Genomic DNA, 18,174 nt, shown 5'->3' with positions numbered 1-18,174 from the left:
CTCCTTAGCTGTCCCAAAGTTCTGATTTTGAGATTGAAAATATGGCAACCCTACTGGAAAGAGCAGTCTCAAGTACGTGATGATCGCCTTTCCGGAGAGGGATGCATTCTAAAAACTGTTGACATCGCTGGGGCAAGTAGTCAACTCCGGAGACGTCTGGTAACCCTGTATTAAGCCTAAAATAAAGTCACTGGGGACAAAAAAACTTCAGGTAATTTAGACTAGTTGACGTATTTCAAATACTTAGAGTATTACTGATGTTATGGGTAGTATTATGATATTTTATGACTTTATGCGGCAGAATAGAGCGGGTAGGAGAAACAGGTATGTGCGGCCACGTGCCTGCATAGCCCAGAGGGAATGTTAATAAACGCCCGCTTATTCTCGTGACAGCGAAGACCAGAAGGGTTTACAATTCATTGTGACTGTATGTAGATGTGAAATTAAGGACAATCAGAATTTTTTGGCGTTACAGTTGGTAAGGCCGAACAATTCTCGTATAAGCGTGCCAGCACGAACCCACAGCGCCTCACACACCAACCAATGGAACACGGCGGCCATCGAGTTGATGTGAAGCTGTGATATTTTTCATCGTAGTCCACTTGTAGGCCATCTCATTTAGCAAGGATTGTGGCAATCGGACATTCAGTTAGGAAACGCATTATCGGGTTGTGTTATAAAATCCTAAGCGCCAGTACATCTGAAAAATCTTGCTGAGTATTTGTTGCTCACAAACGATGCTTCAGAACCAAAATATAGCAATTTGGGGACATCTTTAAAGTTAACCCTCCCTCTTTCCTTTTCCGCCAATATTATTTTCTTTGGTGATTTTTCAAGGATTTTCCGAAACATCAAAGCTGCGTAAAATAGAGCGATACTTTCGCAAAAAGAAACTGGCAAGTACCTGATTGACAACTATGGCATGAAGGACATGCAGATAAGTGGGTTGGTTTGGAATGGAAAGAAAGTTTACTGTTCTATCCATAATGTTGTTTCAGAAGATGACGTTGAAGCATAACAACCCTTTAACATTTGAAAACAGTTTAACTGAAAGTGGTTTGCCACTGCAAAGCGACTCCGAAAAAAAAAAACAAAAAAAAAACGAGTTCTCATTTTTACTTCCTAATATCCAGCCGAAATGTGACCTAGTGGACAGTAAAAGTATTGAAACACCCTATCATATTCCGTTATACATTTAAATTTAAAGGGTCGAGTTTTTGATTCGTCTCCTCGCTTTCGCCATTATAGTTAAAAGTCCAAGGGTAGACATTGGATGAAAGTAGTTAATTCTGAAAATTTTTGACGCTGACAGGTGTAACTCCCACAGTAAAAACATAAGAACTGTTATAAATTATTGCATTATTCACAAATATCGTTTGTTTTATGACACACGTACTCATTTTCGTCGGAGTATAATTTTTTTACACGACTCCTTCAGAACACCTACAACTAGAATGTTTTCTAGTCAAATTTTTGACTAATAACAGCCTTTTATTTGTATTGTGGTATTATCACTAAGACGACCGTTTCGATGGTTACTGTCATATCTTTTATGGGTGATTTGACAGATCATATGAGGGCTCTATAATCAGTCCCCCCCCTCTCTCGTCATGAGTGGGATTATAACATTTCCAGTCAGACAACAATATAGATTACTCCCATTTAAGACCCTCTTAACACCCCACACGTCATAATATTTGTAGCTCAATAAATAAACAGCATTTTTAAGCTACCAACTATTTTTCAACGCATTATGTTGTAGGCCTTATTTTTTTAAGGGTATTACTGCAATGAAATTATTCAGTGCGTCAACGAGTAAAGTCTTCATTGCAGAACCTTCATGTTTTACAGTGAAACTAATCTCTGTACGTTAAATACTGTAGCTTGAAAATGGTATTTTCGATAGATATGAGTTAAATACGATTTGTCTGCCTAGAATGTATAAAATGCAGTTGAACTTATTTTCTTTGGAGAACACGAAAGTCCTCCTGACCATCGCCTCACAATCTGAACTATGACTAATATAAGGACACCTAATACTACTGAGCGCACAAATAAACGGTGGAGGAATAGCATGATTGCCTAAAGTTTCGTGATTTTAAATTTTACATCATAAAAGTTCGCCATGTTGAGCTAAAATTGGACTTTCTAGGCTCGTTCTCAAATGCCTAAAGCTACTGTTTTCTCTACCAAATCCATCTGTCTCATCGCATGTATCTTTCGTAACGCGAATGTCAGCGGACGGATTGCTATGAAATTTTTTTACATTTAGTTCTTTTAGAAAGATTGCTCGAGCTATTTCAGATTTCATTAAAATCGGACAAAGGGAAATTCAACTAATATTTTATTTTTTTGTAAAATTTCCAGTTCTCTATGCATAAATAGAAGTATACTTCAGATGCAGGGCATTTCTTGTTGAGGAAAAGTCAGCTCATCACCAAAATTTCGACCTTAAAGGATATGTTCTGCTGGTCCCTGAAGTTTTAGGTGAATTCCGATTCAACAGCGCCATCTTAGTTTCCTCCGTCAATCTATATTTTGTAATGCTATATAAAATATAACAACGAAACCTATTGTGAAACTTTGAAAAACTTTCACTATTTTTTTTACCTCGGGGAGATTAATGGTTTCAATTCATAATCCACTCCTGCCTTAGAAACATTGCGATAGATTTGTAGCAGCATCTTCGGTACTTTTCAATTTCCGGACTTAGGGATCTTCTGCACCAAATTTAGGTTAACACACATCGACTGTGCCCGCACCAAAAAAAAAAAAAAACTATCATACGAATATGAACATCACGTGGTAAAGCTATGGTAAAAACACTTCTTAGGTGGACGACAGAAATTTTTAAGCATGTCATTTGATACGTGGGCATGTGTTATTGTTAAGGCTGCTCGCTCCTAGAACGTTATCAAATCCGCCTCGTATCACTGTCATTTTACAGACTGTAAAAATGGGCCAGACGTGTATTAGCCTTATATTTGTATAGTTAGTGTGTGTTGTGTTCTTTTGTACTAACCACTTGAATATTCACAAGCAACAATTACCATAAAGCTGCTTGACTTGGCGCATTATAGCCTTAGATGCTAATGCGCCATAAAACAAACAAACAAACAAACCATAAAGCTGCTTTTGAGTACTAGTCCACGGGAAGTTGGGCCAGATCCAGTAAGGTAGGACGCTTAGGGCCTGAATTTGAGACAACGAGCAAAAAAAAAAAAAAAAAAAAAAACCCACCTTTGGAAGCCTACTCCAGAGGGAAAGAAGGAGAAAAAGAGGGGTTAAAAATGTCGTGGTTGGAAGAGAATTTGTCAAAAATTAATCGTGAATAGGCACAGTTTTTCCCAGGAGGCCATGGAAAATATTGTGCCTACCTGTTAAATTTCGTACCTTGTTGCCTTCGAACGACACCTGATTTATGTATATATGTATTTTCCTGGCTCTACCGAGACAGGCTAACTAAGTCCGAATGAAAAAGATGGTCATGTTAAAAAAAAAATCCTCCAGTCGTGCACGACATTTGATTTCCGAACTGGGCGACTGTAGTCATCTTTCAACTTAAGGTGCCTCCGTAGCCAGGTGGGCAGGAGCAGCAGTGCGTAGCACACGCTTCTTGATTAGACCGGGGTTCTAACCCGTGACCACCAAATACGCAGGATGCGGAAAGGTCAGGAAATGACCACCGCATATCCCCGGAGCAATATGGCCTTAGTTGCTAATGCTCCTAAAAACCAAATAACAACTTTCAACTTAACTTCCATAAATTATTTTCATCACCAGTGATTTAATAATTCTAGATGAACAGAACTGTAATTGCCAAGATTGAATAGTCAGAAATTAGACTTGCTTAATTTCTTGTTATTGAACTAATGTAATCGGTCTGAAGTTGTTGTTTTTTTATTTCACCTTTCATAATCCACTACGCTGTGTTTTCCACTTAGAAAGCACTTATTCAATTGGATTCTTTCAATTGACTCCAGTTAACTGCTGGGAAATTCAGCATTTCATAGACCATATTCTCTAGCCATGAACGGCGTCCCAAGTATTGTCCCATTTAGCATGAAATAATAAATCGAAATGCAAGTATTAAGTAAAATTTGAGGAAATTTGTGCAATAGTGCAACTAGTTCAAACAAAAAAAAAAAAAAACCAGGCTATTACTTATGAAAAATGTCGTGAATTGCGGTAAGGCATCTTGGACCTTAACCAAGAATGAGAAAAGCAGATAAAAGTATTATACTGACCTGGATTTTCTACAGGAGCCACCAGAGTTGGAAAAAACTCGGGGGAAATTTCAGAAGAGATTGCAGAGAAGACTCATGTTTGATATGCTCAATTTGATTGAAAAGGGATATGAGGACACCAGCTCCCAAGTTTTGTCATAGAGGAGATTAAATAAGCGAGAAAGAGGTTGATACTGGAACACATTATTCCTTTAAACCTAACTCCAAGTTTATGAAATTTGATTTAATAAAAAGAAATGTAAATAAGCCACCTTTTACTCCTGTTATTAAATGAAGCAATTACACAGGGAAATATTCATTTCCCTGTGTAATTGCTTCATTTAATAATAGTTCTGTCAAAGTGGAAATCTTTTTATCGTGTTTCCCCTCAGCCACAGAACATCTAAAACAGGATGTTCTGTGGCTGAGGGGAAACACCAGACAACAGTTATTAATTAATGCAATGAAAGATACGTCCCCTTCCAGATAATTCTTTTTTCCACCCGAATATAATCCCCGTGCATCTTTGTTTTTTTTTTTTTTTTTCATTATAGAAGGGAAAAAAAACGAGTAACCAGTCATCTGTCGTATCTTTCACTGCGAGACCTATCGTTGTTGTTATAAGAGCATATCTGCCAGCTGGATCTTTTCAGAAGGACAAAAGGAGGTGATCAGTGACGTGAGAGGACCAGACTACTCTGCACGATAGGCAGTTTCTTACAGAGATATGATGTAAGAAATAAAAATTCTGATATTGGCTGAGTTTAGTTTCCTGTGGTTAGCCGACCGAAGAAAGAGTTAAACTGGACTCGTGGCTCTCCTGCGTGTGAGCTGAACCTTTTACGTTACAGTTTGATGTAGTCAAGCAAACGAATTCGGTGCAATTTAGAGAAATTCCGAAGAAAACATTTCGTACAAAGGGTAGCCTTATTTATCCCGGAGATCGTGTCATAATAAAACTTGACAATAAGAAACGGCTTCAGCAAATAAAGTAAAAATTTCCGTCTAGGCTTTAAGTTTTTGTAAATACAGATAATGAAATAAAAAGAAAAGCATTTTGAAAATGAAGCTACCATTTTCAGAACATTTGCCACTACGACGTTTCTTCATCGGGCAGATAAAAATGGAAATTACTAGATGCAAGGTCAGGACAGTGGAAAGAGGGATATTTCTTGTCACTCATTTGTCACAGTTCTTTGCGAACAGTCAGGTGACATGCCATTATTACGTTTGTTAAAATGCATGCTTTAATTACGCAATTAGACGACGCATTTTTTGGTGAGCAGTCATGAATAGCGAACCAACAAACACATGTGGGATTAACAAACACTACTGAAATAGATCGGACGAGAAAAATAGGGTATAGGGTTTCTGACCACCATCTAGAAACAAAGTGAATGTCCGGAAAATTTAATGTAGTGCTGGTGTTATTGGTTTGAAGGCCGGATAACGAGTTTTCTGTGTTACCTGATTTCGGCTGCTGTTAGACTTAGCTATCGTTTTTAACTACATCACAATTTCTTAACTTTAGTTTCGAAAATTAATTAAATGTTAAGATAAAGGAATAAGCTTGTACTCTTCTGTTCGGGTGGCTTATTTTTCATATTTGTTTCTTTATAATTAAGAATTTCTATAATAGGATATCAATGAAACTAAAATAGACTTTCGATTGCTCTTAGAACTTTCGTGCCAGTATCTCCGACCCTACAGGCTTCTTGCCTCATGTTGTCTGTCGCTTTCGCGTAATTTACAGTGCATGGGCCTTTCGCGGCAGATGCGCCATTTCTTCTTGTACGAAAAAGTCTGGGTTCGATACCTGTAGGAAGGGTTTGTCATACAGCAATCGAGTTAGTCAATATAGGAGGTGGAGATATCTTTTATTCTTTTGTCAAATTTGGTTTCCTCATCTTACATAATAGCTTACCAGCCTGGGGGCGGGGGTAATACAGTGTTTATGATCACCGTTGCCACATACCAGGTGGAAAAGGCTCGAACTAGTGATGCGAGGAATTTTTGTGAGCTTTGTTTCACAACATGGCTGAGTTAGTCGATCGCATGGCTCTTCCTAATGGAAATTTCGTCCAGCAAACCGACACCTAATTGCTGACACAATATTCTAAACTCCTTAATGCCTTTGGCGCTTAACACACACACACACACACACACTTAACCTAACTGGCCACTAAAATTAGCCAAAGGAACTTATCCTCTACATAGAGGGGGGGAAGCATGTGTGAACCGACCAAAACACCTGCTTGGGATGCGAATTCAGAAGTGTACAGTTATCAGAACAGATACTGGTATGAAGGCGAATGTACTGAAACATGTTTGCATACGATACTCTGAAAGGTGTGTTAAACTTGTAGGTCTCCTAGAGCATCTTTGTCCGATATTAATGGCTCGCTGCTTTTAATCGCAAAACTCAAAATCTAGATATAATACTGTCTTATTAAGATGTTTAAGATGTTTTTCTTTTGTTTAGTTCGCGTTGTATTTTTCTGCTTTTTTTTTTTTTTTTTTTTTGAATCGCCGGGCTTAAATGCAGGGGCTGGGCTCCTCTCCTGTCAAGCACAGGCGATGCCAGGGTTCGCCCCAGCCATAGCATTGATACCCTGCTACCCAGCCTTACCACGTTGTAATTGTGGACGGGAAACAGGAGATCTTGGTTTTCCAAGGGCCCAACGCTAAGAGGCCGAATGAACAACAGACCACCATAACCATATGACGCAAACCACACAATTACATTAATTTTCCGGCCTTCACAGAGTTTGTTTTATGTCATAACGTTACATCGCGGAGTTGGGGGAACCCTCCCCCACCACAAGACATGGAACACTATACACTACGTACAAGTGGTATTGCATTACTGTATGTGTGCTTTCGTTATATTGTGTAGTAAAGATATATTAACGTATTTATTTTTATCTTGCAGTCGTGTGAAATGCTCATAAATTTGTTCTTAATTACTATGTTCATCACACTACCCGGATGAAAACTTCATTATTCAATTAATAAACTTTTCAGATAGCAAAATTATGAAATTTTGGTGCAGTTTCTTTATAAATTCAGACATTTCTGTCCCGCGATCTATTCACAGTCTTAAATATTCTAATTTATGAGCGTAGCGTCTTGCGAAACTAGACAAGTTCATTACTCGAGAAACGTTCTCGCAATACAGAGGCCGTGAAGTGGAATCTGTATGGCAATCCTTTATAGGGCTTTTCCATATAAGTTGAATAAATCTTCGAAGGTTAGGCTTTCTCCTTAAGAATTCTTTGGAATTTTAAAGGAGACCATTCTTGATACAATTCTAAGAGAGAGAAGCTCATGGTTTCAATATTACTTTGTCGTTATCTGAACGTTAATAGAAAACTTCTTTTATACAGGAAATTTATGTTTCATTCCTTTCTAGATGAAAGGTATTTGATTCTATAATGGATACTACTGAAATGCGACGATAACAGACCCGTGGAGCTAATTGTTGATTGAAATAAATGCATTAGCGAAGCCTTTTATTTCTTGTGATGAATGAGGAAAATGTGAGAGATTTTGATGAAACATTTTTTTTTTCCAATTTCCGGTTCAAATGCACCATTAAGCAACCTTTGTTATCGCTGTACAATAAAATATCAAGTTAAATATACTTATCGTATATTTAACTTGATTCACATTTTTAAAAACTTTCTTCATTTGAATGTGGATCTCCTGGGGCATCTCTGTTCATGTCCTCTTTCTGACTTGTCTGGAGAGGTCAATTCCTACCCCGTCAAGAGATTGGAAGAATTCCTAAAGCCGTCTTCAGTTCAGGCTGAAGTTATCCGATTGAACTAGGGGTTTTTCTGCCCATACCACATGCAGATCACACACACACTGTTACAAAGAACAAACAAAAGTTTTTCAAAAATATACCTTAATTCCGATAAAATATAAGTTGTGGCCTTTACCATTTTTTAAAATGAGGCATTTTATGTTGCAGGAGTAAAGGCCACACCTTATGTTTTATCAGAATTAAGGTATATTTTTGAAAAACTTGTTTTTTATATTATTATTTATTAATTTTTTTATTTTTTATGAATAGAAATTTTCACACATTTTTAAAGTGTGATTACGTCAAAAGAGATTGTTTACAAAATTACACCCTTCTAATCATAAGAAGTGGGGAAAAGGTTCGAAATCCCGGTCAGGTATAAATCCAGGTATGACGTGCAATGGCTGCACTGTGCACCGCTTGATAGATTTATCTCAAATTTTGATAGAATGCATTGTCACGCGAATTAGGAATATGTACAAAATTTTAGCCTTCTATCTCTATCAGAAGTGACTGAAAAAGCGATCGGCAGATTTGATGACAGAGCCAGTGACTTAATATAAGGTATATAAAAAAACGGAGAAGATTTTGTTATGAACTAGCATATCGATGTGTTGTTTTTCAGCAGATAGATGAAAATGAGTCACTTCTTTAAAATGTTAATTTGAAAATAAAAAATTAAAATATTTTGTGCTTAGCGCACTCTCCGCACTTATTCCAGAACTAATCATTTTGAGTATGCGAAGTCATTCCAGAGGTTTCCTCTGAAATATTAGTAACCACGCTGTGTTGCGTTATTAATTGGATTCCGAATCGAAGTTAGGAACTTTCATTTCACAATTTTGTCGTGTTACAAAAACCTTGTATCTGAATTTCCATTGTTGACTGAAAGATTGGTAGCAATGCTTCTCTGTATAGACCTATGTATTTTTTTGTGAAGGCTGTCCAAGATGGACATGTTTGATTTCCTTGTCGCTTTTGAAGGTGGAATATTTCCCGCATTGACATACATGTGAAAAACTGGATGAGACGTGAGCTGTTCATAACGATTATTGGCTTCCATCTAACTGACAGTGTGCTAGCTCCAGCATGATCCGTTTCCAGCCTTAAGTGTTGATATGAATTATTCTAATACAGCGTCGTGGCTATCGATGAAACGTGTTGGCGCGGTTCCATTTGATAAACAGCTGAATATATCTAGTGCTTGTCGAAGGGGTAGTCTTCATAGTTCTAAGAATTAAATTTGCGCGAAAAATCGGGTTTCTTGCACGCCGTTCCGCCGATCGTGGTCTTGTGGTTGATCAATGTGTTTTGTAATTTTCGCACAAAGAGTGAGTAATTCTCTGACGTGCACTAAGTGGTCCTAGAACTTCATTGGAAAGTGTCTTGCTTTCTCACATGTTTTACTGCGTACGTTGCTATCGTGATATGGCATCTTCCTCTGCCCTCCAAAGTTAGGAAAACACATCGAACAGAAAAACTTGCATCCTCTCCCCTCTGACTTATTGCTTCTTATTTATAGGAAAGGGACAGCTGCGTTTGACTTTACGAACGCCATACCGAATCTATCTTGACATCGCTGTGCGTTTTGAGAATGAATTATGGCATCAACACAATCGTTGCTTGCCGAATCAGTGATATTAATGCATCGACCTGGCTGAAGCGTACGTAGGGTGGAGCAAGGATGGGAATTTCAATTCAGCTATCAATTTATATTTGTATATGACTATAATAAATGTATTGTAAGCGTGCTAGAAACTACTACAATGGCACCGTAACAGCTTCAATATTATTGTAATTATCTTTGACTAAATTCCTTTTATTTCATCCACTTCTGAAAAGCTATATTCGAATGCTTATAATGATATAAATTCCGCGATGTTCTCCGAAATTGACTGCATTTTCTAACTGAAATTTTCCATGAACTTTTAAATAAAACGTACCATACCAGAAAACCCTTTTCATTTGATAATGGTTTTTACCTCTCTCTCTCTCTCTCTGTGCTTCTGTTGGTATGGTCAACCGATAACAAATTTTGTATTAATTGTTACAAGTTTCCTGCATTTTTGTGAATCTGTAACATCGAGAGAGAGAGAGAGAGAGAGAGAGAGAGAGAAGCAGGTTGTTCATTCGCTTATTCAGTTAGTTAGTTTGGTTTTTAGGAGCATTAGCAACTAAGGTCATATTGCTCCGGGATATGCGGTGGTCATTCCCTGACCTTTCCGCATCCTCCGTATTTGGTGGTGACGGGCTCGAACCCCGGTCTAATCAAGAAGCGTGTTCTTGTGGTGGGAAGGAGCACTGCTGCTCCTGGCTACGGAGGCGCCATGCTTATTCAGTGCAACTCTGACTACTTCGTTGCATATATTAGTCATTAATTAAAACGTGAGAATCTTTTAATCCTTAAGATTGGCATGAACAGTAAGTATCTTCACATAGTCCAATGCAAATTAGTTTTATATTAAATAAAGTAAAAAAATAAAGTTGTGGAATATAATCACTCTAAATAGTAAAATTTAAGGCTATGGAGGATTCAATCACTGTGGCTCAGGGATAGAAATGGAAATGTAATTTATCGTATAGAAACGGAAAATTTTAACTGAATGCCCGTTAATAAACTTTTCTTTGTACTAATTATTTACATAAAATTCTGTATGGGTGTGAGCCCTGGTGTAGTTTTAATTGGATAACACTATAAGGATGTAATATGAAAAAAAGGATACTAAAGTGTCACAGATTATGATTAAGATGTATATTGAAATATCACAATGAAAACGGAACACTACAAACTGACAACGTTTCGAGATTACGCTAACCTCGTCGTCAGGCAGAGTTAAACTGGAACAAACTCCTTCTTGAAACAGTCACTTTTATTCTGACAATAACTGGAAGCATTATTCTGTTTCCAGTTATCGTTGTCGGTGTTTAGGCACCTCAGTAACTTGGGAATATTGCGCCATTGTGTATTATTATTCAGTCCAAGTGTGTGTTCGCTGGCTGATTTTTATGTTGCACCGCGCTGAAAATCTCGGAATAACTCACGGGATCAAAAACCCTACTGTCTCCACTTGTGATTGGCAATTGCAACTCCGACTGAAGAGGCATTTAGTCAAAAAAACTTTTCCATTCTATGACTGGACTCGAACGTAGACCTCTCCAAACTCTAAACAAGTGACGAAACCACTATACTCTCACGGGCAGAAATGGTCCTGTTTTCAGAACTGTTGTTTGTTTTTAGGAGCATTAGAAACTAAGGCTATATTGCTCCGGGGATATGCGGTGGTCATTCCCTGAACTTTCCGCATCCTTCATATTTGGTGGCTCACGAGCTCGAACCTCGGTCTGATCAAGAAGTGTGTGCTACGCACTGCTGCTCCTGCCCACCTGGCTACGGAGGCGCCGTTTTCAGAACTATATTTACAACTAGAATGCAGTGTTTATTTCTTAAAGTATAAGAAAAGTAATAGTAATATAATAAAGTTATAAAAAATACAGCAATAAAGTATAAAAGTGTTTTGAGGAAGTCTTATAATAAGTTTTTCTTTGTATTTTCATTTTAATAGTGTTTAATGTTGTAACATTACATTTATTTATTTATTAATTAAAACGGTCCCAGCCAACAATGGCAACCCCATTGCCAGTTACACATAATTTAGTAGTACTCTGATATACTCCCTCTCATGTTTGTCCAAGTACAGGGAGGGAATCACTGGCATGACCAAAAAGGATTGATATGAACAAACTGAGAGTAATCAAATTACATAAAAAATAAATATACGTATAATTAAATTTCAGGCGAAGTCGTCCAAACTTCATTGGAAAGAGATACATCTGTTCGCAGTCTGTTGGAAAGCCAGCAGCGCAAGGAGCTGCCGAGAACAGAAATGCTAGCACAAGGAGCTGGAGTTGCAGTGGATATAGGAGACTCATGCCTCCACCAAATCAAGGCCTTTCAGATTTCACAGAACTTTAGATAATTCGGCACTACACCATACCGCATTACAAATCCCAAGGCTTCCAGATGCAGAAGTCTTCCGCCTAAGAAATATTGCAGTTGCAAAGGCTTGGAAAGCCAAGAAGTTCTTTATCAACTAGAATTGTCTCGCAGCCTTCTGCCATAAGATTGGATTACTCATATATCAATTCAATAGATACCAATTAAATTTGTAGATCGCTGTACTCCTCATAGTTGTACATAATGTTCCCATGATTCTCTTTCGCCACAATGGAAACTACATCTTTCAGTGATTCCTAAATCATGCAACTTTGCATTAATCGAACCATGACCAGTCAAGAAGAACATAGCTTGTAAGTTTGGTGCAAACCATTTGAATTTTATCGAGGCTCCATTTCTTAAATCTGGGAAAAAAAATTTGTGTAATCTTCCCTTTATCGCAAACGCCTCAACGCTCTTGCCAGACTTTTACCAAAGCGTCCCAAATTCTTTTCCTTTCCTTTCTAAGATCAGCCAAGATGTCCACCTCTATATTCAGAAAAGACAGGGAATGTCACGACGGACGAAGTAAGCCAACACACAATACACCAAATGCAGATCAGTAGGAAATTTCCGGTCACAACCTGTAACGCTAGGGTCGACACAGTTCGGCATGCCATGCATATCTTAAGGAGCATTACTCTTTGAATGGAACGGAGCTTTTTAGCAAAAGGTACTTTTCCACTTACACATTGCAATGTTTTAAATTTGTAATGTTGTTACCATGTTATAAACAGGGTAGCTCGCTGCAGCAGCTCATGTAGATCAATTGTTCCCAAACCGCTGTGGGATTTCAACATTTAAAGGTATATATGTATTTCAACTTTTGATGGCCATCCCTAATATTGGGTGCCCTAGGCGTGTACCTATACATAAACGTGCACTTACTTTAATATTGCTGAAAAATACGTAATATATTCAGTTTCTATTTTGACAGCTAGAAATGAATCGGAAGGCGATTGGATATCTATGAAATGTTGAAATGACATATACAGTAGAACCCGGATAAGAAATTCCCACATAACAAGATTTCTCCTGTACTAGGTTTTGTTTCTTAATTCCCAATTTCAACTCTATACAGGGTGTCTCAAAAATATTGGTACAAACGTTTAGGAGAGGTAGATAACATCTAAAGGAACGTGAATCGCATAGGAACCCATAACCGCAAACGTCACGGGAAAGTAGTAGCAGAGGCACAAGAAGCAGAAATGACACAAGACAGTAATTAGTGGCAAACATTTATTTGACATAATATTAACAATGGAGTACGAGATGGATGCATTTCATGATGTTACAACAGATGCTCGAAGGTTCCACCATGAGACGGGATGCATGCGTGACACCGACGCAGCATGGATTGGCGGTCACGGGCGAACACACCTGGAGTTTCTTTGACAGTAGCAACAGCGCAGACGAGTCTCGCCACGAGATCCATTTCCGTCTCCACAGGCACAGGCGATATTCATATCGCCTGTGGATACGCTTTGGAGAAATACGAACATAAAGAAATCAAGGCTCGATAAATCAGGTGAGCGTGGGAGCCAGGCAACGGGTCTACCACGGCCAATCCATCGACGCCCAAAACGCCTGTTCAAATGGTCACGAACACACTTTCCATAATGGGAAGGCGCCCCGTCATGTTGAAACCAAATGTTGCGTCTCACATTTGCTGGAACATCGTCAAGTAACCCTGGTAGAACTTGTTCAAGAAAGATCCGATATTTAGCGGAGTTCATGCGGGATGGTAACAGGTATGGGCCGACTAAGCAGTCACCGACCATACCTGCCCACACATTTATTGCAAAGCGATGTTGTGCCGCATGGGGGCGCACACCCTGTCGGTTGTCGTGAGCCCACACATGAGCATTGTGCTGATTGAATAAGCCTTCCCCAGTGAAATAAGCCTCATCCGTGAACAAAACATAGGCTGGAAAATTCAAGTCTTGAACACTTTCTTGGAGAAACCACTGCGCAAAAGCCACACGTGCAGGATGATCTTGGGGGAGCAGTAACTGAACCCTTTGGAGATGAAAGGGGTGTAAGGAATCGTCGTACCAGACACGCTGTACACTGCAATGAGACACTCCTAAGGCAGCGGCAACAGCACGTGTGCTGGTAGTAGGATTATTCAGGACGGCTTTCAACACACTTTCTTCCATGGCGGGAGTTCGCGTCGAACGTGGTCTGCCCGCAACTACTCCTGTTACCTCTAAGTGACCCATAATCACACAAATCTTGATGCACACGCGCAAAACAAACGGTGGTCCGGTACATGTCTGTCTGGGAAGCGTTCTCCATAAATTCGTTGAGTGGTTTCGTCCATTGCCCTCTGCTAATCCATACACTAGGTTCATGTCTGCCAGCTCACAGTTCGTATATCGATGCATGCTCTTTCGTGCGGCGAGTACTGCTTGAATGAGTAAAACCAGAAATTTTCCCTCTCGCGAACTGATGAACAGTGCCGTCTACCTACTTACGGTGACTTTTCCGGTTAATGGGTTCCTATGCGATTCACATTCCTTTAGATGTTACCTACCTCTCCTAAACGTTTGTACCAATATTTTTGACACACCCTGTATATTGTTAATGCATTATTTTCCAGGGGAAAAGCCGCCTCCGTAGCCAGGTGGGAAGGAGCAGTAGTGCGTAGCACACTCTTCTTGATTAGACCGGGGTTCGAGCCCGTCACCACCAAATACGGAGGATGCGGAAAGGTCAGGGAATGACCACCGCATATTCCCGGAGCAATATGGCCTTAGTTGCTCCTGCTCCTAAAAACCAAATAACTAACATCCAGGGGAAAAACTTTCCCGCATAAGAAGTACATGATAAAGAATGCACAGGGTATTATTATAATGACGATTTCCCACTTAATACGTTTTTCAAATATAGAAATTCTTTAAACCTGAACAGGCCTCAGCTTAGAAATTCTTTATTTTTATATTAAAAAATTAAACAATATAAACATTTTGGTAAACGAACAAGTTAGTGCATAGCATCATTTAGTTCGTAGTAAATCACCGAAGTAGGTGAAATTGCATCGTTTTTGTTACATCTCATATTGTGAATGCCTTCACAACGAGTGAAGGTCTACGCCCGAGACAGACTAACTGGGCCACGGAGTGAAAAATGCCCATAAAAGTTCCTGACGTTATCGACGGGATATGAACCCGGGTCTTTCCCACCCGGTGTGGGGAGGACGGTTTCGATACCAGTATGCTACCTCCCAGACTCGCCAGTGGAGAAGCGTTGCTTATTCGAGGTAGTTCAATATCAGGGCAACTCGTTGTGAAGGCATTCACAATGTGAGAGTGAGATAGAACAAAAACGTGCCATTTCACCTACTTCGTGATTTACTAAGAACTAAAATGATGCTATGCAAATAACTTGTTCGATTAGTGAATTTCCGTAGTTTTAGGGCTTTCAATCCTAAAACCTTTTTGATTATAAACATTTTGTTATAATGGAAGTGACATATTGCAGTTGTTTTTATCGATATTCTTAAATTAGATAGCGTCAACCACATGAAGCGTTTGCCGTTAAGTTTTGATGGTTCTGAATTAATGAGTGGATTGCTGCTATGTCCAATTGTAATTTTGACCTTTTAAGTTATGTTGTAAGCTGAATTTATAGTATTTTATTTCTATAGATTAGCATTAGTATTTTTGGTAATTTTTCAAAAAATAACCGTATTTTAGTCTGTCTACCGTATTGGCCCTAATTATTCATTCTTCCTCGCCAGTTTGAAAGATTATAGTTGAAATAATGAGCTCCTTTTGGAATTCATCCTTCTGTAGATTAGCATTAGTATGTACTTGAGAAAATGGTGTCAGCAGGTTTAACGCTTAGGATGGTATAAATGTATCTAAGTTTGTCTGTAAAGATACACTGTATCTTTTCATTTTTATTTGTATAGTTAATATTTCATCCCCTTAAGGTCATTTTCCCTCGTAAGAAGTCCTAAACCTCCAGGCCTTTGAAAACTTCTTCATATGGTTCTACTGTATGTAGGGAATTTTATGTTGTGCAGTTTTATAATTTTTAATAGTTTATGAAGGAAAGAATTTTCTTAGTGATAACATTTTTTGTGAGATAAGTGGTTTTTCTTGCACGAGTATCTCAAGATAATATTTTACACATAGTTGTATAATTTTCATTAGTTTCGTAAGCTTCAGTAATTACGAACATGTTTCAGTTTTTTAGGGGCGTTATCATATATTGCATAACGTGCATGTTGTCTTCATGTCGTCTATCTGTCCGTGAGTCCGCATGTAACAATTCTACTCCCATTGGACGGATTTTCATGAAATTTTACATTTCGAGCAATTCCATATTTTATTAAAATCTGAACGATAGAAATCCATTTTATTTATTAATAGTATTTTTTTTTTATGTCCTTGTAATAAATCGACTCTCAGTGAATGGATTTTCATGAACTTTTTATATTTGGGCCTTTTAGGAATATTTGTCGAGCCAGTCAAAATTTCATTAAAATCAGACTAATAGAAATTTGAAAATTTATTTATGTTTTCATACATATCACATAGGCTACCCTTATACTGTATATTGTTTGTTGCCATGCGCTGGTTAGAGGAATGAATGTGAAATGTGACGGATGCGCAGAAACGAAATTTTCCTCTAGGTTCATGCATAAGTCTTTCTTCTTTTGTGTTAAATCATGAATTATTATCATTTTCTAACGCGCCTAAACTCTAATGGACTATTTACATTATTATTTTTTTAAGTTATTTTCCGATTAAGTCGGTAGGTTAGGAATTTTCAAATTAATGGACGATTAGGCAGTTATTGCAATTTTTGTGCGCATGCGTAAATAGAAATATTGTACTAATTTGTATAATATAAAAAACGTTTTTTAAAATGAGGCATTTTATGTTGCAGGAGTAAAGGCCACACCTTATATTTTATCGGAATTAAGGTATATTTTTGAAAAACTTGTTTTTATATTATTTTTATTTTCTTATTTTTTTATTTTTATTATTTTTTATGAATAGAAATTTTCATACTTTTTTTATAAATAAACTGCGATTACGTCAAAAGAGATTGTTTACAAAATTACACCCTTCTAATCATATAAGAAGAATAAATCCAGATATAAATGCAGGTAATTACCAACATGTGACATGCAATGGCTGCACGGTGCACCGCTTGATAGATTTAGCTCAAGTTTTGATAGAATGCATTGTCACGCGAATTAGGAATATGTACAAAATTTCAGCCTTCTGTCTCTATTAGAAGTGACTGAAAAAGCTATCGGCAGATTTGATGACAGCGCCAGTGACTTAATATAAGGTATATAAATAAAAAAAAATATATGGTAAAACCCTATTTTAATTCTTAATTTTTGTATAATATAATCATTATTAACTAAATTAGAAACCTTTTCTGACAATTATTCTTAGCTTTTTGAACGATACTGCTGGCGGTAATGTGTTTTTGATCAGAGTTGGGAATCGACTTAATAGGACTATGGGGAATGTTATTATCCGCCAAGTTACGCGATTTGGTTTGCTCTGATTACAAAATGACATACCAAATACATGTAAGTACTTGAGAAAATGGGGCTAGTAGGTTTTAACGCTTACGATGGTATGAATGTATCTAAGCTTGTGTTTAATTTTTCGATAATTTTTATTGAGAAATGAAATGATGGAAAGATTTAATGTGATTAAATTTAAAAAAAAAGGAGTTTCTTTTAATTTAAATTTGAAGATAGATTAAATAGCAGGCACATGCTGTTCAGTTGATAAGAATTGCAAAACTGGCGCAAAACCGCATATACTAATTGCAAAACTGAATAATACTTTCAGATTAAAAAAAAAACCTTCAACATTTCGTGATAATGTCCATGTGGAAATAATCCGTTTGTAGTCTAGAAATTTATAATGGTTTTCTTTCCTCCTCTTTTCCATCTGTGATCGTCGAATTTAAAAAAAAATCGTCACATAAGTGATTTTTAAGGAAATATATTTTAAAGTTTATTTATATATTTTATATAAATAAACTTTAAACAAGAAAATATATTTTATATTTTGAAATGTATTATGAACTATATTTAAAAATATTATATATTTTAGAAAATATATTAAGAATTATAATTTAAAGTTGAACACTAAATGAACACACGT

General features: G+C 37.5%; 1 long non-coding RNA gene across 1 annotated transcript in view; it reads left to right on the top strand.

Moving 5' to 3' along the window:
* LOC150081557 (uncharacterized) overlaps window positions 1-18,174 on the top strand; it is a 122,784-nt gene that overhangs the window by 43,663 nt on the left and 60,947 nt on the right. The window lies entirely within an intron of this gene.

Source organism: Mastigoproctus giganteus, chromosome 8 (genome assembly GCF_048544385.1).
Source record: "Mastigoproctus giganteus isolate SK-2022 chromosome 8, ASM4854438v1, whole genome shotgun sequence".
Lineage (NCBI taxonomy): Eukaryota > Metazoa > Arthropoda > Arachnida > Uropygi > Thelyphonidae > Mastigoproctus > Mastigoproctus giganteus.
This window is presented reverse-complemented; position numbering and strand designations above follow the sequence as displayed.